Source organism: Manis javanica, chromosome 6 (assembly GCF_040802235.1).
Source record: "Manis javanica isolate MJ-LG chromosome 6, MJ_LKY, whole genome shotgun sequence".
Classification (NCBI taxonomy): Eukaryota; Metazoa; Chordata; class Mammalia; order Pholidota; family Manidae; genus Manis; species Manis javanica.
This window is the reverse complement of record NC_133161.1, coordinates 149,142,986-149,165,138: the sequence shown is the minus strand read 5'-3', so window position 1 is coordinate 149,165,138 and position 22,153 is coordinate 149,142,986. Positions and strand designations below refer to the sequence as shown.

Sequence of the window (22,153 nt, the reverse complement as noted above, 5' to 3'; positions counted from 1 at the left end):
CGCAGACGGTGTGGTCAGGTGACAGTGCCGCCGCCAGTCGGTGCCTCTGAGACATCAGTGTGGCTCAGTGTCGTTTAGGCTAAAGATACAGAAATAGTTCTGTTGTCTCTCAAACACCCTGATGGGCCCTCTCAGAAAAACGAAGTATGATGTTTTTTGCTGTCATTTCGGTAGCTCACCTGTAGGTAGGTATTCACCCCAGTCTTACAGAAAGTAGAAGTGAAAAAGGATAAAGATGAATGCTTGGAACACGTAAATTTCTCTCTGGGTTGACATTGGTTCACTGATCAACTCTCTTAGGTTCAGTTTTTTAACTAGATGTGAGTAAGCCTAATGGTTTTGCATTGACAGACCACCCCTAATTTTTCCATGTTGGCTAGAAAAATGTGTCTTTCCATAGAAGACATGCAGGCGAGGGCTTTGCTGCTAGAAAGCCACGCGGTCTTCATGCCTGCCCCTTCTTGGGGTCTTCTCCCCGACGGGCGCAGTGTCACGTTCCCTACGGATGTCACTGCACTTGGCTCTCATGGGAAGGCTGTGAGACGGGCATCTTCCTCCTGTCCTGCGACTCAGGCAACCGAGAGCTGGAAGGGTTAGGCTGGGGGCAGCTCAAAGCAGCGAACGAGAGGGGGCTTTCGGACGTGCATGTCAGTAGGAAAACGGACGTGGGTGTGTCCCCCACAGAGATCTGGAGTGAATAAGATGGTTTCAGAGTTTGCAGAAGCTTGGATTTTAATCATTGTGCTCCTGAGTACGTATAACTTTACCCCCTCCTGAAATTGGGACTTTGCCAGTCTGCAGTGTTCTAGCGCCTTCCTCTTCCTTCGCCACAGCGCCTACGTGTCCTGTCCACAGCTGCAGACATGCGCTCCTTGAATAACCCAGGTAGAAGTTGCTGGGGCAACTTATTTGAAACAATTTTCAAACCAAAAATATCGAAAAAAGTAGCATGATGGATATCTATATGCCAACCACGTAAATCCAAATTAATGTTGAGCTATTAATCACTCCATCTCCCTGTCATTTCTGAACTGTTTGTAAAGAGTTGCAGACATCACAAATACTTCATTTTCACATCCTAAAAATAAGGATGTTATCCCTCAAATCGGGTCCTTCTCTGACATGACTACTGTGCCATTTTCATACATGAGAAAATTAACACTAATTCTCTGGTACCCTCTGATACCCAGTGCAATTATCCTTCCAAAATGTATCTCATATTTTTTTATTAGGATTATAACTAGGATTCAGTTAATTTTCATACATTGTATTTGGCCTTTATGTGTCAAATAGTTTTAGAGTTTAGAGTTTAGACTCTTTGTTGTGAAGGAGGCGAAAGAGAGTATCTGGATGATTTTCAAAAAAATATTTAAGTCCCATTTTACATGAATGATGACTTCTCAGATTAAATAGACTATTGATCTAAGCAGTTCCGGTGGTTTTTCACTTGGTAGTAAATGGCACCGGATATGTTGAAGTTGTAAAGTATAGAAGCCTCTGAAGTGTGCACATGAGCCACGTCTTAACAGAGGCAATCCGTCATCTGTAAATGTCCCGGGGACCCTTCGGACTTTGCGGTTGGATGTGTGAGGCCATCTCATAAGCAAACAGTGCATCAAAGGTTTGGACTCAGCACTGATAATGGATTGTAATTGATTGAAATTAAATATGATTTAAGTGGCAGGAAAATCGGGTCAGCTGAGTAAATAATTGATTGATCACCCCACAGTTAAACCTGGCATGTTAAATTGCAAGGCTGGAATTGGGAGCTTGGTAGAAGCCCATCTCCACATTTCAATCCCAATGAAAACTGTCAAAGAAGAGAGGAAAATCGGGCTACTCAGAGAAGGGGCATATCCCTTGCCGTGTCCCATTCGCAGCGTGACATCACGTGGGCTGCAGTGCTGTGAGGTCACGGGAGGAAGTGAGGCCCAGGACGCAGCTGTTGCAGAAAACGAAGTAGATCCGTGGCTGCTTGGAAAACAGCAAACTCAGAAGGCAAGTGACAGCATATCTCTTTTTTGTTTTGTTCTAAATTGTAATGTGAGAAAAGTAGGCTCAATATGGCTTTGACGTGTCAGCTTAGCAGGGCCAAACTGGTCACTGCATCTTCCGGTGACTGCGGGCCACCCCTGGGCTCCCGCGTGACCCTGGGTCAGTCTCCCTCTGCTGATCGGGAGTAAAGGGCCTGGAAAGGGGGTCACTGAGGTGCCTTCCGGCCCTTCCAATCTCGATTCCAGCAGCTGAAAACCTTCTAGGTAGCGCTGCCCGGCCGCTCTCGTGCATGAAGCTGGTCTTGGTCATAATGAACCTACAACATTACCGTAGGTGTTTCTGAATCGTCAGAGGTTGCGCTTCGTTTATATTAAGACGTGTGATTTTGTCCTACTTCTTATACTAGTCTCCCCCTAATACTGTATTAGCCAGAATGTTCCATCACTCAGAATAGTCCATTCTGGATCCACACAGAATACGATAAATTTTATTATAAATAGAAAAATATTTAAATATTGTAAAAATGGTAGAACCACTAATACGTTACAGTTATGGCTTAAAAGCCCCTAATTCACAGTAATTCACAACCTAAGAGAAAAAGAACTGACCTCACTCATTACCCAAGGAAACGCTGTGTTGAATTTTAATTATAAAGGTCGGTTCTGAAAGGAAAAGAGAGGACGCAAACTCCACAGTTCAAGCAGGTTTATGGCTAAACCTGAGAGGGCCCCCTCTGTCCTGGCCAGCAGAACAAAGAAAAAGGGGTCTCTTACAGGCCAAGAGGCTTTTTATGGCCAGATTTTTTGGTGGGCTTTTTGAGGGGAGGGGTTGGGATACGTGGGCTTGTGGCCTGCTGACGTGTCCTCCAGAGAATGCCTGTAGCCTAGGGAAGATGACACCTACACCTCTCTCAAATGGCAGGTGGGCTTATTCAAAAAGGCGGTCCTCCAGTCTGGGCTCTATCAGGTTCAGTATTTGTATCATCCAGGTTGGCAGAATGTCTTATATACCCTTTATCAAGCTTCCTAGAATTTTGAAGCTGTTTTCTCCTCCATAAAATAGGAATAGCACCTATTTCAGAGAATAAAGAAGGTGGGGGGAAATCAGGCGTGTGAACTGCCTGCTGCACAGCAGGTGTTGATGACTGTCAGTGATCATAGATGCTGCAGCACACTGACTCCTTGGCAATTTCCTTCTCTGTAAAGGATTCTCCAGCCAGTGCATGACGAAGAAATAAGACTTACTGCATCACGTCTGTCGTCTTAACTGTGTCGCCACATCGGTCAGCTTGATAGCACTTCTCTAACTTGTGGCCTAAGAAATGTAGATACCTCCTCTTAGTTTATTATAAAAAATATGGCTGCTCTAATTCACAGTACCTGGTTATTCTCTCTAGAAGAGATTGGCACCCATTCATTAACTCTTTTTGCCTGACCCCAGGAGTACCAGTAATAATAGCTGCCTTATCCTCAAATGAAAACATATACTAACATAAACAACGAATCCAGAACAGGCCTTGGTTATAAATGTTATGCTTTATATTTGAACTTGGACTGAATCACAGCATAGTCCCTAAATATAAAAACGACCATGGCAAAACCCTGACAATCTTCAGGAATCGTGCCCAACCCTAGGAAGACAGTATGACCACTTACAACTTTACAAGAGATTTTAAGTAATTTAGTGTTTGTTTCTATAATAGTTGGAAGAGAAGATGAATCAGAATGCTCAGTTTTTCATCTTGGAAAGTTGAAAGTCTCCTTACCTCTCTTAATGAGGTCACCCAACACCTGTAAGAGAGAATCGTGGGCATCCTTATTCTGTCTTGTCAGTTCCCTCCCTTCTTTTTGGAGACCTGTTTGTCCATTGTCTTCTTTGCTTTACAGTTCAGAAAAGGTGAGCTTGTAATTTTCCCAAGTCCTTATAAAGAAATGTCTGTATTTTTGCTCCCTGTGTGTGTTGACTGAGGTCAGAATGGCATCACCTTTTGTGACAGGAGCATAGAGCCCCACCCCGTCCAGTCGCTGGCCTTGGCATCTCCACAGCCTGAGTTTGTGGTGCATCAGGCACACCCAGAGACAGGCCACAGGGCGCATCGGGCACCCCTAGGAGACAGGCTACAGGGTGCGTCGGGCACCCCTAGGAGACAGGCCTGCCCACAGGGTGCGTTGGGCACCCCTAGGAGACAGGCTGCAGGGCGTGTCGGGCACCCCTAGGAGACAGGCCCACCCACAGGCAGCTTGTCCTGGTTCAGCATCAGGATTCATTTGGGCACAAACGCTGCCTAAGACACTGGCTCTGGTGACACACCCTGCTTGCTTGGAAAATGATGTGTTTGTTTTTAATCAACATTGCTCATAATCTGGCTTAATGATGCCATAAATGCCTTAGTTTACTCTGCCCCAGGTAAATGAAAATACTTGCTGTGAAAAATAGGTTATTAGTTTTTTAGCCCTACTTACTTTAATACCTCTGTCAAAAATATAAGAAGAGATATTAAATCTCTATTTTTAATAAAATTATTGACATAACTGGGGAGTTTTATAACACTTGACATTTGCTTTCAGTGTTGGAGAATGAAGAAGAAAGTAAATTGATTTGGTATTTATTTCCTAGGTTGCAATACAAGAAGTTACTCTAAACATGAAATATGTGCACTTCCTCTGAATGCAGTGGGCAGAATGGGTTGTTGGTTCTGGAAATGAACAAAAGTCGTAGAATAAAACGGGTGCTGTGGTAAATGATGATGATGTAACCCGATTGCTGAGGGGAGCCGCTCCATGGTGTTCATCTTCCCAGTCCTGTTGCCCCCTGGGCGCCCTTCAAAACTGGTGTGGAATAGTGTTTGGACCCAGAAAACACAGTTCACGGGTGAAAATACAGTTCATTTTGGTGAAAGTTAACTTCACCAGTGCTCTCGGTGTCACTTCTGCTGCGAGAGTTAAACAACTCTCAGAAAAAAGTGTTTGAATGTGAATTTCCTTGCAGAGACTCTGTCCGTTTTCCCATAGGATCTGCTGCTAGTTAATGACCGGAGATTAGGGAACAAGACGCTCTCAAGTGGATGCCAGTGTCTGCTGGGCACGGGTGGCTTGCGAGCTCCGGAATGGCCCGGCCAGGCACAGTGGGGGCTTGGCGGGAGAGAGGAAATCCACGTGTCCTAATGCAGGGTGACCGAGGAGGTGAGCCCGTGCCATTAGCAAGAAGTGCTTACTAACATGTCTGCTCTCTGACACCATTTCTCACTGGTCTTAAAGAGAACTGGTCTTTGAAGACATGAGACCCATTTACCTGAGAATGAGCCCAGTCAACAAGTTTCCTGGTTGGGCCATTGAATTGCTACCAGATTCTCTTGAAAAATGGCCTTTTCTGTCATGGTCACTTCCATTTTGAGGAAAAAGCCTACAAAACTTGTACACAGGCCAGCTGAAATATGGTTCATTTTATCGACTGTACCTAAACCATGTCCAAGAGACCGCCTAGATTCTTCGTTTTCTCCTGCCTTACTAACGATGATGCCAGCTTATTTACCCCAGCAGTGTTCTTAATGTAGATGTTAAACTGTGTGATAGATTTTTTAATGAATTTTTAATTACTTTCTGCTCTTCTGAGCTCATTGCAATCAGCAGCCATCTTGCTGGAGGATAACACAGAACAAAACCAGCTCCCGGGGGGCCGAGGCTTCCAAACAAAGCTTTCGCAGGGATGCGGTACAGAGGCCCATTGTCAGCCGCAGCTGCTGGACGCCTTCCGAGCCAGGCCCCACTGCCAGAGGGGTCAGGAGGCTTTGAGTTTTCCACTAGCTGTCCCTTTCCTCTAATGAGGTCACCTCTCAGCCCAGTAGGGGGGTCGCCTCTGCTAATGGGGCTTCAGAAATGCAGATTGCAGTTCAGGCCTTTGTTTCCGGATAGCGCCCATAGTTTCCAAACAGCCTAAGGAGCTAGAAAGGAGGACAGCGCCTGCAGAGATAGGCACCGGGCCTGGGGAGGGCCCGTCCTTCCTTGAGTACCACCCGAGGACTCCATGCTGTTCCATGCTGTCTCTTCTTAGGAGCAGAGAGGGGGACAAGTGTGGGCAATGCTGGCCCAGAATTCACAGTGACATTGCTGACATTTAAAGCTGTGTCATGTACAATTCCAGGTACTCAGGGTAAATTACATTATCCACATTATGCCAGGGAAAAATCCATAGTTCAGAGGCTTTAGGGGACCTGTCCCAGGGCCACCACGCTGGGCTCCATCAGCCACAAAATGGGAATAAAACCGTTATACTGGCGCTGCTGTTACAATTTTGTTTGTGAAAACACTTTGCAAATGGATGAACCCTCTGTAAATACAATGCCTGACTGAGTCCTGAAATACAGGTCTCTGAGAGTGGCACACAGACACTGCAGTCTCCCAGCCCTCCCTTCAGTGTTCTTCCAGGACCTGTGAGGAGAAGCCTGGGCGTGGCTCCTGGACTCACATGCAGGGTGACTCTGCTGTCGCCGTGACGGTGGGCGGCCAGACCAAGAGCCTGGACCGCCACCGGCCTGCTTACTTTCTGTTGCTTTGGCTGGCTCCTGGTTTTTGTTTTGTTTTTTTCTTTAATTAACCAGAGCAGACTCCATGTCTCATCTGGATTTACTGTCATCCTAATTCCTGAATATTTCTTGGATCTGAATTGTAACCTGATAATTCTCCTTACCCAGATATTTCTGCTTAGTAAGACGGGATGGAGGGTAGAACACGAGATTCTGCTTGAACTCCAGCCCCAAGCTGTTGAAGTGGGCATTCGTCCACGTGAAAACATATGCTGGAGGCTGGTCAGTTGGAGGCTCTGACCAGAAGCTCTGCATCCGATTTCACTGATGTACCGGTCCGTGCATGCGTACGTATCAGGCGCAGTTACAGGTCTGTCCAAGCAGTCTCCCTTACTCCTCGCAGCAGCTGTGGGGAGGGGGCACCACTGTCTCCTCTTTACAAAGGAAGATACTGGAGAGTCTCAGGAAAGGAGCTCTGCCCCCACGCAAGGGCTCTTTCACCCCCATGTTGCTTTTCTGCACGGTTGTAACCTCCTGACAGGTCTGTTCGCTCTGCTCAGGGTTCAGTGGTGGCTGAGATGGACAAGAGCCGGTGGGTGACCAGCTCACCTCCCTGTCCTCCCATCTTCGGCCGAGAACGTCATTCTAGCTGCTCTCTAGGGGATCACACAGTACCCCGAAAGGCTTTAGGATTGCATGGCCATAGCTAACGGAAGTCCTCTAGATCTCTGCAATCTCCATCTCCCTGGCCTCTAAGTAAAAGTGCTTTTCTTCAAATATTAACAAACAAGATAAACTTATTTTCTTACATTCACTTTTTAGTGTTCCATTTAATTACTCATACTGTCACCATATTGCTCACTGCTACTTTTCATTGCAGATGGATTAGCTAAGCTTTGTTTCCCAGCCAGAGAACTAACTGAATTACTATTTATAATGCAGTTTCTATGGAAAATGAATTATAAATTTCAAGCAGCCTTGCAAGTAGAATTTTGGGATACAGAAGGAGTTTATTGTGCTTAACTTGAACAAGATCTTTTCTGTTAGTAGATGTGGAATCGTCTCTCAGAAGAAAGGTGACGTTGAGGAGCATATATTTGGGAGTTATTTGCATAATCATCAGGATTTAAAAGGATGGGAATGACTGAAAGTGGACTATGGGAATATTTGTTCAGCTGGTTTCATTCTCAAAGGCAAGACAATACAAGGCCAGCTTCATTTAAAACAAAAAATGTAAAGTTTGAATCAACTTTGCTGGTAAAAATTAATTTAAAAAGATACAAAAGTAAATATTTTAGGAAGGATCGGTGTAAATGGACATATCTTGACTTGTAAAAATATAAATTAAGCTATTGAGAATGTAATGTACTTTTTAGAAAAGCAGTGGATAGAATCACACATACTCCTTTGATTTAATTTAAACTCAGCCCATTTGGCTGCAGCAGATGAATGGGCCGCACACATGGCCCCGTCTGTATCGCATCTGGAGGAGTCGCTGGGGAATCCATGAGGCCTGACACCAGCCTGCTCGCCTGGTGTTTCCTGTTGAGAGTATCATGTATGACCCAAGTTGCTGTATTGGATTAAACTTAGCTGGTGTTTATTGAGCATCTTTCTTATGCCAGCACCAGCACAGCCACTGGGAGGGGGACCAGCAGGTGGCTCTTTCCCTTCCATTAAGGAATTTGTCATTCAGTCAGGGAGGCCAGACTAACACACGTCGGTCAGTCAGGGAACATGGAAGAGAATGAACTGTTCCCAGGTTGTCAGGGAGTTTTTACTTTGGGGACACCAGGAGAGAGATCTCTGTGAGCTGAAGCCGTCTAGGGAGACTTGGTGAAGGAAGAGGTATTTGGGATGAGTTTGAAAGGGTTCAAGACAGAATATAATCGTTACACTCAGAACACAGGGAAAGGTGATCTGTGTGGGGAGGGAGGGTCGATCGAAGACTTGGCCCTGCGGCTGAAGGAGGCTCATAGATGGAGTGTTCGCAGCAGGTGTTTTAAGAGAGAAGATTGAGGTGTGAGGCAATTTTGAATGCCTGGTTAAGGGATCTGGTCTTGATCAAATAAATAATAGGAGCAGGATACGACCGACAAGTCAGTGTGGTATTGAACCCCAAATTGTAGAGGTTGGAGCAAAGCCAGGTGGGGTGCTGGTCCCTCTTTAGGACATTGCCAGCACACTGAGCTCTGGGATCGTAAACACGCAAGGGGAGTGGGCTCAGCCCAGAAATGCCAGCTGAAACCAAACGGAGAGAAATATAGAGTGCAGATAGAAAGACTCTTGCAGAAGACAGACCTTAGCTGAAGGCCCCTTGTCGGTGCGCAAAAGTCAGGCCCAGTCGGGAAGCACACGTGGGGCTCTAGAGAGAGAAAATACCGCCAGGTCAGCATGGCCCTTTCGTGGTCCTGAAATCACTCCTTGTTCGTGAAGATTATATGGTCTGCTGGGGAGGCTGACAGTGATGAGACCACTGGATGTGGTCAGGAGACAGTCCACTGCTTGACAAATTCAGGGAACTTTTCACTCTAAAGCCAGCTTGGCGTTGGGAAAAAAAGCGTCAGATGTCCCGGGGCATTTTTCAAGACCCCACACTCAGCCTACTGCTGAGTGCAGTGGCAGTGGGGACAGGGGCGTCTGTCCTTTCGCCCTTGCCTTCTGCGTCTGCCGCCACCTTCACGCGAGGCTCCCCACGGGGCCGGGCTGTGCTGGAAGAGCCCGGCGCCCCCCATGGCTCTCAGCCGTTGGCTCCGAACTTTGTCACCGGGTGGGCCGCTGTGCTCTGCTCTCGTCCCCCGGGGCACAGAGCCCACCAGCCCAGCGCTGTACTGGGCTCAGCAGCTGACCTGGAAAGGACAGAAAATGACTGTTGAGAGACAGCCATGCAACATAAGGCTCCTCGGAGAGCGGCAGGCCCGGGGGAGGGAGGCGATGGGCACAGAGATGAGGCACTGGTGTTTGATGGCCCCCAGCTCTGGGCAGAATGCCCCACAGCACGCTGCCCTCCAGCGGAGTACAGGCCGGACCTGGTCCCCCAAGTGCAGGTTTGGCATGGGTTCGAGAGGGAGTTAAGGAGAGGCTGGGAACAGCCCCAGATGAAGACTCTTTCTCATGAGCTATGGAAAGGCATCTGTCCCTCGTGCCTAGAGGGTCGAAGCTGCTGTCTGAGCTTCAGGTGGGAGCCCAGGCCTTACCCTTGGCACAGCCCCTATGGGGTGGCAGTCAGGCCCCGCCTTGGCATGTCAAGCCTGGCCGAATTCCCACCGCGCTGCACTTGCACAGTCCTGCTCCTGGCCTTGCGGGTTCCGTGTCTATTTTTAAAAATGGAAACTACAACTGCCACACATCCCTTTAGCATCTTCTGTTCTCCAGGCTAACATAGGAAACAAGTCAGTACTACGTGTTCTAAAGATATTCACGGAATGCCCAGAAGCACGTATTTCCGACTTGTTCTCCACCCGAGCCCTTGGGCCACGCTGGCTGGGCTGTCCCTGTCTGTGCGCTTGCTCCTGGTGTGCGGGGGCCGCCCGCAGCCAAGGTGATTGTGCTCCTGGTGTGCGGGGGCCGCCCGCTCTCACGCACGGGGGCCGCCTGCAGCCAAGTTGATTGTGCTTTTGTTCAGGTTTTCTGAGATACTACGCTCACTCACAGGCATGTGGAACTTGGAGCATTTGTAATTGCTATTTATCCAGTCAACCAGAAAGCGGTACTGAGCACCCATCACAACTAGGTGCTCAAGATAAAAATACAAAAATTTTGATCCCTCCCTCAAGCAACTTACAGTATAGTAAGGAAATAGGCAGCTGAACAAATAATGGATGCACAGTGTGATGTATCCCATATAGAAGCCATCACATTTAGGAGGGACGTGGAATGGGGCTGTATGGACCCAGGAAGAGTTGGTTATGCAGAGTGGGTTTTGCAGTGTATATAGGAGTTCATGAGCAAGCCTGCAGTGAAGTCAGGCACTCCTTGCAGGAAAGAAAGCATACGCAGAGGGGCAGTGATCTGAGCAGTACCACGGCTGGAGGGGGCTGTCAGCCAGTCAGCAGGCCCCGGCAGAGAGCATGTACGAGGGGTGACTGGGGACGCAGGCAGAGTGAGCCCACCGAGGTCTTCATGTCCCATTTGGAGCTCTTACCTGCTCGTCTCATTGGCTCAGATGCCAGCTGCTGTGAACTGTAAAGAAAGGAAGCGACATCATCATATTTGTGCTTCCTAAAGATGATTCTATTATGAGAGAGAATGATTATGGGGGGGTCAAGCCAGAGAGACTGAACTGCTGGTGAACCAGGTGACCTCTGGGAGGCCTGAACCACAGCATGGAGACTTAGAGGGAAGGATGGATGGAGAGGGAGGACAGAATATGGTTCCCGGATGTGGGAGGGTGTGTGTGTGTGTGTGTGTGTGTGTGTGTGTGTGTGTGTGTTGGGCGTGGTGGGTATACAGAGAAAATGGTCCCAGAATTCTGGCTTGGGCGTCTGGGCAATTGGTGAAACTGTGAAGAATATGAGTGAAAGGCCAGGTTTAGGAAAGACAAATGAACTGCATCTGGTTAGAGGTGGACCATCAGGTGGGAATTGGAAGTGGACGTCGCGGGCGTGAATCTGGGGCTGAGGAGAAAGGCCCCTGGACCCTGGAGTGCGTCCTGGCTGTGCGGGAGGTGGAGGGTGGGGAGAGTGCCCCTGTCCCCACTGGGTCGGAGTCCTGCCTCTGGCGCTGTGCTAGCTGTGCGACGTTGTGGAAGGTTTTGACCACACTGAGCTTCACTCTTCTCATATATTGAGTGGGGACAGGAGGACCTACTTTCAGGCATTATTTAGTTATTTACTCAGCCATTAATTCAGCAGGTATTTATTGAGTGCCCGCTGTGTGCTTGGGCCCAGGAATACAAGCGTGAGGAAGACGGATGTGGTCTGTGCTCTGACGGCTTTCCGTCTGTCCTTTGTAGCGTGCAGACATCAGACAGACAGCTGCCTGACTGACTGTTGCCGGGGTAGATGCTGGCAAGGACAGTGTGACATAACATGGGATGCGGGCACGGCGGTGCAGCACTGCGTAGGCCCTCCCTCAACCCCAGGAGGAGTGGGAGCCCCTGTCAGACCCTTCAGGGGATGATGTAGATAGACCGTGGCTACCAGAGAAAAACTGGCAATAATGAACAAAGATTACCATTTCAAACGTTTGCTTTTAAGAGAAATACTGGTTTAGAGACTAATGGTTGAGAGGGTTTAGGGTCTTCAAGATGAAAACTTGGCCCTTTTGACACGCTAAGGGGAAGGAGCTGGAGAGAGGATAAAGTTACCGGAAATGGGGACAGGTCTCCCAGGGGACAGGGAGATGGCAAGAGCCTTGCCCCCTCTGAGCTAGCAAAGAAGCCAGTAAGAGGATTAACGGAGATAATGAACGCATCAGTGCATCACCAAGCACTTGGCCCACTGAATGGAGGGTGCTTTAAAGACTGTGTTGTTCATGGCTGCGAGCATGTATACACACGCACCTATGCTTATACATATACGTGTAGATGTACATGCATATATATCTACCTCTCACACACACACACAGGTAAACCTTTTCATTGTGGGATTGAAGGAGGGACGTTGGAGTTCATGGCCAGTGGCCTCACTTGTCTTTGTAGAGAAGGAGGTAGGCGTCTGTTGAGAGGTGGAGCAGGGCTGTGGGCTAGAGGAAAAGCACAGCATTTTTTGCTGTTGACCGCCTCCTCCTGGTGCTCACGCTGAACGACTGGTGGAAGGACAGAGGAAATGAGGAGGCTGTGAGAAACTGGCTCTGACATCCAAACAGCTGACGCCCAGGCCTCAGTGAGGGGAGGCGCAGTGGGAAAGGGAGAAGGGAAGTGTGGAAGGTGTTCCCGAGCCTGTGACAGAGGTCAGCAGGACTGGACGTCAGGGAGAGTCACGAGTGAAGCAGAGGGTGAATGGGTGGCGCTGTGGAGGCTGCCGAGGGGGAGGTGCGGGAGGAGGAGCCTGGCATGAGGAGGCTGGAGTTGGTGAGGTACAGGTGGAGGCTGGTGATTCTGGGGTGCCAACTGCCTGTTCAGGTGGGATGCGCAAAACATGGGGATTGAAAATGGTGCTTTAAGGGGAAAGAGAGAGAGAGAAGTGCTCAAAATATGTACTTGAGAGCTAGTGGTGTGGGTGCCTTACCGTAGGAGGGGAATGTCCTGCCAGCCGAGGAGAGGGGGAAGGGAGCTCCAGGTGGAGAACCCCGGGGACCCTGCGGGTGGGAGGAGAGGTTTTCCAATCTGAAGCAGAGGGTCACCACACAGTGGGCAGGAGGAAGCAGAGACAGAGAGGGACAGAGAAGGCAGCGTCTCGAGGCCCAGGGAGACTTCTCAGGAAGACCTAGAATGTCTGTGGCTCAGTGCAAGGAGACAGCAGGGAAGAGAGAGGATACAAGCCAAGAGCTGCTCGTTGGATTAAGTGGGGGTCAGAGAAGAGCGTAGACTCGTGGATCCCTATTCCTCAGAAACAGGGAGGCTGGGAGAATGAGGAATAAGGACAAAGAGGGAACACCGAGGTGGAGAAGATGCTGCGAGCGGCTTCCAGTGTTGTGGGCAGGACAGGAGCAGGCCTCCCAGAGAGGCCAACAGGCGGGGGTGGGGAGCAGAGGGGGCGCCGGGCACCCATGGGGTGATGGCCCGGGAGGAAGGACAGCCACGTGCCCTTGTTTGTCCAGAACAGAGAACAAACAAAAGACTGTCCCCTGGCACATTCTGTTTACAAACTTGAAGCTTGCACTGTTGGGTCCTGTAGAGCATCGCTGGGCTCAGAGGGGTAAAGAACCTAGAACGTTTGACATCAGTGAAAACTTGATTGCCTAGTAGAGGCCCACAACCAAACTGACAATGTTACAAGCTTTAGTTTCCGTGACAAATGGCAGTTGTGTGTTCGTGTTGGTCGCATGGGAGCAGGTGCCTACACGTCTTCCGCCCTCCTTACCCCTTGGCACAAACACTCGCACTGTTCAGACACTTAGTGGCAAATTGCTGCTTGGAAGTTGCTTTCTTTTTTCTTTATTTTTCCACTGTCTAGATCATCAGTTTTTAATCTTTTTGGTCTCAGAGTCCTTAACACCCCTAAAAATTATTACACTCTCCAAAGCCCTTTTATATTAGCTATATAAATTAATATTTATGGTTTCAAAAATAAAATTTTTTAAATATGTATTTATTTATGAACTCACTTAAAAATAGCAGTAATAGTCTTTCTATGTTATCATGTTTTATGAAAAATAACTCAGTTTTCCAAAACAAAAAATTGAGAAGAACAGCATTGTTTTACACCTCTTTCAAATCCCTTTCATATCTGCCTTAGTGGTAGATAGCTATATTCTCACATCTGCTGCTGCATTCAGTCTTATTGAAGTATAAGAAGAAAATCCAGCCTCAGGAAAATAGGCAGAGAAGAGTATTTAAATTGACTTGTAAGATAATTATGGATATTCTTTAATAGTATACCAAAACTTGACAAGCAGTAGCTTCTTAAAGTTAGTGGCAATGTGGATTAAAGTCCATTGGTTAGTGTAGCACATTGAGTGTTACCATTTACTCATGCAAAAAAATTCTGCAGTATTTTGGGCAGTTAGAAAATACTGGTTCACTAAGTTATGCAGTCTTCCAAATATTGGCACATTTTATTACATAATGTTAGAAAGTGTTATGTGGATATTGCTAGGATTTCATCAGAAAAGTCTTTAATTATTGGAAAGCTATTAAACGCAGGCTGATGGATACAGGTTTTCCAAATTCTTAATTTTCACTTGAAAGCTTACATTTTATCATTGGCTGCAAATAGAGCCAAGTATTTTCCATAAAATGGCAGGCTCATTTCATTCATTTTTGAGAAAATGTCTCCCAGCTAACTGAGTCTGAGTCTGAGCTTGTCTCCAGTAGTTACTTCAAGTAACAGCAATGATCCATGAAAATGGGGCTAGCTGGGCTCCCCGCTGGTTGGACAGACCTGTTACCTTCAGCAGCCACCACACTTCGGCACACAGCAGAGGTACCTTCTGCCCTCTTCCCATTTTGTCGCACAGAATGTGAAGAAGACGTGTGTGTGTCCTTCCCTGCTCCCTCCCCCTGCCCTGTCTGTAGCTCTGCCGTCATACAGGGATCGTGTGTGCTCTACGTTATCTCGGGTCCATTGGGAAATGGTCTCTTTTCATTAGGTCCTGCCAACCACCCTGTGGGGCCTTCCCAGGGCCGCAGCCCAACTCCTCACCCCTCCTCGGGACACAGGACGTTGTGCCAGATGTGCAGTAGCTGCACAGTGTGCAGTTGTTTGAGTGGACACAGGATGAATGAGGTCCATGAGTTTCTCCCTAGTCATTGGGTTAATTATGGCCATTTAGGGTGTGTTTTTGCTAACTAAATTATTAGTACAAGAAACAGCACCCAAAATAGAAGCTTGGGGGAGCTCAATAAGATTAAGGCTCTAATATAACCAATGGCTTGTTGTAGCTTATTTCTACAATGTAACAAGATAAGTTTTAAAAGTTTGCATTAGTGTATTTTCTCAAATTTTATGGTCAGGAATATTAGGTTATAATTAGAAGTTACAATTGATGTTTCACTTAAATTTGATATATCTCTTAAATGTTTATATAATTTAATAGGTATGTAGGCATCACTTCTTAGGTATGTAGGCATCAATTAGAAGCAAAATGATACTTCATAATTGGGAAATATTCAATTACAGAAATGTTTCCAGTAGTATCTATTTTCACATCACACATCCAGTGCCATTCCCCTGAGCATCCACTACACAGCTGGTGAAATGTACTGGATGCTATGAAGAAAATAGGGACGTCTGCAGCGTGACCTTTACAGTTAAGAATTTCCTTTCAGACTCTTCCCATACATATATAGGAAATACATATTTCACAATACACAATATGCAAATGTATTGAGTTGTTTCTACCAAATGCATTTTAAAAGAGACAGCCCAGCTGAATCTTTTAGTAAACTGATTTTTTAAATGTTTTAAATGCCCCCTAACAGCAATCAGTCAACAACAATACAGTTTGTAGCTCCCTCCTTCCCACGGTGCCAGAAACATGTTCCACCCGTACCTGCTGTTAATACCATGTAGGTAGAGGCACGCTTGGAGAGATGGGGGCCGGCAGGAAGGCTGGGGCTTGCAGCTGATGTCACCTCTGCAGCCTCTGAGGTCACACACTGGGGCAGACCGCGCCGAGTCGGCTCAGGCAGCCTTTGGACACCAAGCTTAGGAACGCGGCCTTGGACAATCCCTCTGCACATTGGAGTTGGCAGTACGAATGTGGTCATGGAGCTCAGCGGTGTTTCAGAGAGTGAGATCGTACCTCCATGTCAGTTCTGCGTCACTCTGTCACCGACTACCCAGTTTCCATGGGACTGTTCAGTTGCAAGATGGGAAGTCCGAGGGCCCCTTTTATGCTGCCCAGTTCTCCTGGCACCGGTACGGTATCCCAGATTTTGCACAGTGGGAGTAAACTTGGAACTGCAGGGTTCTGCAGGAGTCATGACAGAATCAGGCACGACTGGTGTTCCTGACCTGCAGGGAGGGGAGCTCCAGAACATTCCTTCCCCCGAACTGGCATTATTTTCTGCCAGCAGCAGCCAGAGCAGAGCCTCAGTCACACTTGGCACTCTGCATGTTTTGTTGGGGCTGCTCGCGTTATGGTGCCAGTGGTCGCCCTGGCGCTCATCCTGAGCCCTCGGAATGACGGCTTCGCAGCTGCAGATGGCGGTACCGGCTCCAAACAAAGAGGGTCACAGGGTTCTGCTGATAAAGCGCGTTTTCTGGAAGGAATTCATTGCGGATTGTATGGCTGAGACACGCCGGGCTCTGCCGACCCGGGGATTTTTACGAGGCTAAATCAGCCGTAAGTCCTGTCTGGGCACCGCCCGCTTCCAGCTAAAGGCTTCTCCGAGTTTGGGTCAGACTATGTGTTCTTACCCATTGGGCTGCGCAGCTCCCGCATCCGGAGCGCGTCGGGGTAAGCGCCGTCTCAGGGACGCGTGGGGCGTCGTCGGGCAGACGGGCTCCGCCTTCACTTCTGCCTCACGGGGAAGGGTCGACAGCACGCCTGAATCACACTCGCCCCTGCTCTGCACAGACAGTCTGCGTCAGAAGATAATCAATGCTGTCACTGACGAAAGAGGGCAGGGAAGCAAAATAGCCCCCAAATAGATGGTTACTTTCATCTTGTCAAATAAAAATTATATACTATAGGGGGTTTCTTTGCCAATTAAAAAAAATCTTAATCTAGTGTTTCCTTTCTTCAGAATGTTTCATCTGCGCCCCCCCCCCCCCCGTTTACCTACGTGGCGTTTTAAGTCGGTGGACACCACGCCCTGGGGTCAGAACCCCCTTATCCTCGTGCTGTTATCACTCAACCCTGCGTCCCCAAAAGGGGGCATGGTGAGAAGGCCCCACGGGGCTTTCACTGCCAAATGGATGGTTGCTGAGCCATCAACAATACATGGGCTTCTTTATCTTGGCTCTGTTTCCATCCCTGGACAGCTTATTTCTGAGAATGATCAATCTTGTAATCAGGTTAAAGCTCCTTTAAAAAAAAAGATTTAGTGCATTTATCTCTGATGTAACCCATAAAACCCAACTGCCCGTTGAGCGTGCTCAGTGTGCTGGCCTAGTGAGGAAGTGCTCGTTCCCTGGGACAGAGGCACAGGAAAAGGAGCCCGTGTGGTCGGCCTCTCCTGCTCCTCCCCTGCCCTCACTCAGCAGATGCTGGACACTGACGTGCAGTTGCTTGTGCCAGAAATGAGGGACGGAGGAGTGAGGAGTGGGCCTGTGGCTGGGCCTCTTGCAGCCCCTGGGTCCTGCCGTCCTCTCTGCCAGGGAGCAGCTGGTCCTGCTTGTCCATGCCCCAAACTGACATTTCCCTGACACCTGGGCTTGTTTCTTCCGTGAGATCACTTCCTGCATGCGAACTGAGGTTGTCACACATGCCAGGTGAACTGTTCAGGATATTTTCAGAATTCGAGGGTGTTACGCTAGGGAGTCAGAATCATTTAAGTAAAATAAACAAACAAGCAGTTATAGGGCTTTATTTCGTATGATCTGTAATTTTGAGTTGTAGTTCCTTGGGGAGGCGGAGCAGCCTGGGATGGTGATGGTGTATTACGAGGCAATTGCTAAAGGAACGGGTCCAGACTCCTACTGTAATTTAGCCTTCGTGAACAGAGCTAAAAATACCAAAACATGGTATTATAGAAACCCCTTTGTCTACTTGGTTTCCAGTCATTTGAAGCATATCCCTTGTCTTGTCACTTGTTAAAAAACAAAAAGCCGAGCCTGGGCTTGATTCCTCGCTGCAGGAAGAGCAGAAGCTCACGCAGCGAGCAGCCCTTGCTGGCCGCACACGCACGAGCCAGGAGACACGGCGCTTGCTCTTACGCGTGGAGGTGGCTTTCTCACTCCCATCCCATCCTGGCCTCCGTTTCCACGATGGAGGCTGAAAAAAGAATCCGTTTTTCTTTTCCAAATTACACAGAAAGTGAGCTCATGACATTACTGCCCTTGAACAAATAACATGGGGGGGGGGGAGAAAAGGTTTTCATGGCTTCTCAGAATAAAGATGCATTGCTCCAGAGACTAGCTGTAATGTGACTGGGAAAGAAAACGGGAAAGCGGCACTTGAAGTGGGCGGTCAGTTCCTTGCTCTGTATCTCTGGGAGGCAGGCTTTTAGCCACACTGGGGGCATCAGCAGCCACTGTACCCCTTGTCCCTGCACACTGGGTCTGGCTGACCAGGAATCGGTATTGTCCGTGCTCGCAGTGGCCTATAGCTGGGCAGAGAGCCAGCCCCCTCCTGCAGCCCCACATCCCTGCCCCGTGCTCCAGCCAGTCAGGCTCCTTGCCTTCCAAGAGAAGCACAAGACCCTCGGAGATTGCGGGCAGGAATGTGATTTCCTTAGTCTGTGGCGAGTCTTTTTCTGTAAAATAAATGCCACAGAGAACGTGCTGGAAGAGTCTGGGAAAAGCCACTCATGCTGCTGTGTCACATCAGTATTGGTTGAGGATCCTGGTCAGCCATGCAGATGGGGTGCCCTGTGTCTCCCAGGACTGGTTTCTCCCCCCACGAGAATAGGATGTTGCAGGTTTGACTTCTGCAGGTCTCTGTGTTGGCCTGGCCACACAGCCGGGAGGCTCAGGGCTGGGTCTGAGGTTGCTTTGCTCGAGGAACCTGCCGGGAGCGTTGTGGGAGGTAGCCTGTCTGAGAGTGGGGTGGGGGGGGGGGAAGGTGGGGCCAGTCGTGGCCCAGAGAGACCCAATGGGAGGCCATATCTTGAACCTTCAGCCTGTTTGGACCACAGGCTGGATAAGCAGTGAAAATCTAGAAGAGTTAAGGAAAAGGTGTGGTCAGACCTAGCTAAGATTTAAGGAAGAAAATGGCAGGGTTCAGTTTCCCGAGAGTCCTAAGTTCCATTAACATGCCGGGCAAGGTGCCAGTGCTGGGATAGAAATCTGTGCCGAAGTTTGTGGTCTTGACATCCTGGAACGTACAGCTGGGCAGAGAGGCCAGATGGTGAACCTGCTGGTATGTTCCCCCGGCCACTGGACAGGGTCAGAGAGCATCCCTGCATGTGCTGCCCTGGACCTGGGACTGGCTCTGGCAGACCTCCACGTGAGGTCGGCGGTACCGTACGCACTGGGCCAGATGTCTGGGCACTGCGCTGTGAGTGTGCGGCCAGGGCCCCACTGCTTACTCACTGGCGGCAGCAGGGCCACGCGTGTTGTGGAAGCTTCTATGAGAGGGACGAAGCCGGACAGAGCAGTAGCAGCGAGAAACCTACATTGTCAGCCTCTCAGACCCCAAGGGGCCTTCAAGGCCTCCCTCAGCTGGAGGGGGGTTAGGCTTACAAGGTACGAGGAAGTAACTGAATAAAAGCAAACCCACCAGTGGGAAAGTCTGAGACATTTGGAGGTCAGAGCTGGGCAGAGTAGTTGGTATGAGGGTTTGTGAGGAAAGTCAAGTCAGAAAGACGACACACACCAGGCTGCAGGAGGCCTGGGGCCTCCCAGGGCTGCCCCGGTTTGGTTTGGCTTTTACTCATGTTTGTTGACCGCTTGTTTCGGAGGCGGTGGAGGATAAGCGGTAATGGTGGGGCGGAGGGCAGAGTGGTTAGTGCCACAGGCACACGGAACGCGGAGGGGAAAGACCAGGGGCTCTAGATGGCCAGCTGCCAGCTGTTACGGCGGTTCAAGGACAGTGATGTCATGAGCTCACTCACCTGGGCCTGTCGGGGCTGGCGCAGGACATGGATGCCTGTGGCTTGTGCAGCACCCTACCCTGTGTTTATCCTCGGTCAGCAGATGAGGGCCGACTGGGTGCCTCCTTTATGCTGCCACTGTGATTCCTGATTCACACACCGGGCCTTCCACAGAAGAGGACAGGAGACCTAAGTCGATAGTCTGAAGAAAGTAAATAGAATGAGGTATTAAAGTTGCAATGATAAACAGTAGTTTATGCTTTTATGTGTTTAAAACAAAAAAGAAAGGAGAGGCAACCAGCTGCCCACTTAGGCGGGTCTGGGCAAGGCCAGTGGCGTTCAGGAGCACGAGTTCAGAAGGGTGATTTCTAGGGTCTCTCTTGAGCTAAGACTCAGAATCCAGCATGGGTCTCTGGGCCTGTACTGACGCATTTTCTGTTTCAATTTGGCCACAGGCTCTCTACCTGTCCCACAAGCAGTGGCGTCTGCCACTTCCAGATCTCTAGTTAACTTACACAGCTTCCCAGAGAATGGCGTCTAAGCCTCCAAGATGTCTGGTCAGAGCTGGGCTCTGTGCAGCCTTTGTCTCCCGCCCCCACTGGACTGTCATCTGTTTGCAGTATTTCCCCTTCTTTAGGGGCCTGTCACCCGCCACCACATGAGTGAGGCAGCGTCTGGATTCGCCCACGTGAGAGATGCCCCAGCTGTCTGGATTCCTCCATGGTAGCGCAGCTCCAGCGTGGAGACCACCACGAGTTACACTGGCTTCATGCCTGCTCCCCAGCTTCTGTCGCTCCTAAGTAGCAAGTTGACTGTTCAGCTCCACGCCTTTTCATACTCGCCGCCTTCTCACGGGGAGCGGCGATAACAGCCAGAGAAGGAGCGGGCAGGCGGCATCAGGAGTGAGGTGGGGGCACAGGCCGGTCTCAGCCACGGGCCTGCCTGCCCTGCTGGGGGGTGGCCGGGGGCCAGGTCTGCCACCTGCAGAGCCGCACAGGAGCGGTGATGGCACAGAGGCCCATCGTGGGGGGCGTGCGTCCCCCTGGGCGCCCTCACCTCACCAGCCTCTCTCTCCTCGCCTGGAGCAGATGCCTTTTTCATGAAGTAGGCTGTGTTAGGGGTGCTGTGGTGTGACGTCGGTGGTGGCTTATGACAAAATGCTAGGACCAGGACTCCACATTGTGGGGTCGGTGTCTCCTGTACTTGGCTAAACAGCGACAACAGTCACGACTGGTCAGCGATGAGGGAACCTTTCGGCCCCCAAGTGCACGACCTGGCACGTGGCGTGGAAGGAAACCCGGAGCTCAGCCTCCAGCAGACACGGTCTTAACCAGACAATAAAGTCCGCTCTGTGCCACTCCCTGTGTGTGAATTCACAATGTGCATCTCCTCCCGGCTCACAAAGCCCAACTGTAATCATTTTAAGGACTTTTCCGTAATACACAAATCCAGCTGGACCAGATCAGATCTGAAAGGGTCTCCTCACCCGCTGTCACTTGGTCACCTCACAGTGAATTTCTGGCCCGCTGGCATTTGATGCATGGGTTTTGCCTTGCATTTAGTGGGGGCTGCAGCGCTGCTGACTGCGTGGGGCGCACCCAGAGCTGCTCCGTCTGCAATCAGAGGTGCTGTCTAGGAACGCAGACCTATCGGCGTAAAGAGGCCAGAACTCTGAGCTTTCCTTGTTCATCACAGGCCTCCGATTTGCCTCACTTCTGGAAAAGGCCTTAGTGTCCTTTGTATGTGTATCTTTCTAAGCTTCCTCACTTCCATTCTTGGAAAAATTGCTGTGTTACTCAATGTTTTATGAGCAGCATGATAGAGCCCATGATCTCGGGTGCCCTGGGGGAGCCACCATCCAGGGCCTGCTCTCCAGACCCGCCGATACGGGACTGGGTTCGGCCTTGCCCTGTGGTTCAGGCCACTGCCCCACCAGCATCCTGGGAGGGGGGAGGGGGGTGCCGTTTTACCATGGCAGCCCCTGCCCACTATTGCAGAGTGGTTGACATGATTTTTTTATTTTTTAAGAGTTATATTCACCAAACCCTACTCAGCATTTGGTAGTTACTCAAAAGCCTCAATTCCAAACTTCCCAGCAGAAGCCAGGCCCCAGGGAGGGGCGGTTGGGCTGGTGGAGAACAGGAGCCCCTGGGCAGCTCCCTTCTGTGCGTGTCACCAGGCGGGGGGCAGCGTCCACCTGGACTTCACGCAGCGCCGGCTCCTGGCCAGAGCAGGACTTCACTCTTAGCCTTCTGCCAAGCATCTGAGTGGACTATTCTAGAACTGATCTAGTGTGGCACTCTGCTGTGTCTTCCTCACAGCGTGATGGCCAGGGGCAGGGGGCGGGTGGGTGTTTAGCCAACAGCTTGGTTTGTTCTTCATCCTTTGAAAAG

At 49.6% G+C, this 22,153-nt stretch overlaps 1 protein-coding gene and 1 long non-coding RNA gene across 33 annotated transcripts in view; one reads left to right on the top strand and one right to left on the bottom strand.

The window, feature by feature from the left end:
* The window catches only part of NCAM1 (neural cell adhesion molecule 1), a 265,834-nt gene that overhangs the window by 155,244 nt on the left and 88,437 nt on the right, over nucleotides 1–22,153 (top strand). The window lies entirely within an intron of this gene.
* LOC108409061 (uncharacterized) lies at nucleotides 4,551–17,459 on the bottom strand. Of its 2 annotated transcripts, XR_005054263.2 has the most exons (4): nucleotides 16,483–17,459; nucleotides 15,614–16,325; nucleotides 10,662–10,699; nucleotides 4,551–9,366 (listed from the first exon to the last, which is right to left on the bottom strand). It is a non-coding gene; the product is annotated as an uncharacterized lncRNA (long non-coding RNA). The 2 variants fall into 2 exon arrangements; XR_012132774.1 differs by having other exon boundaries at nucleotides 15,614–17,459.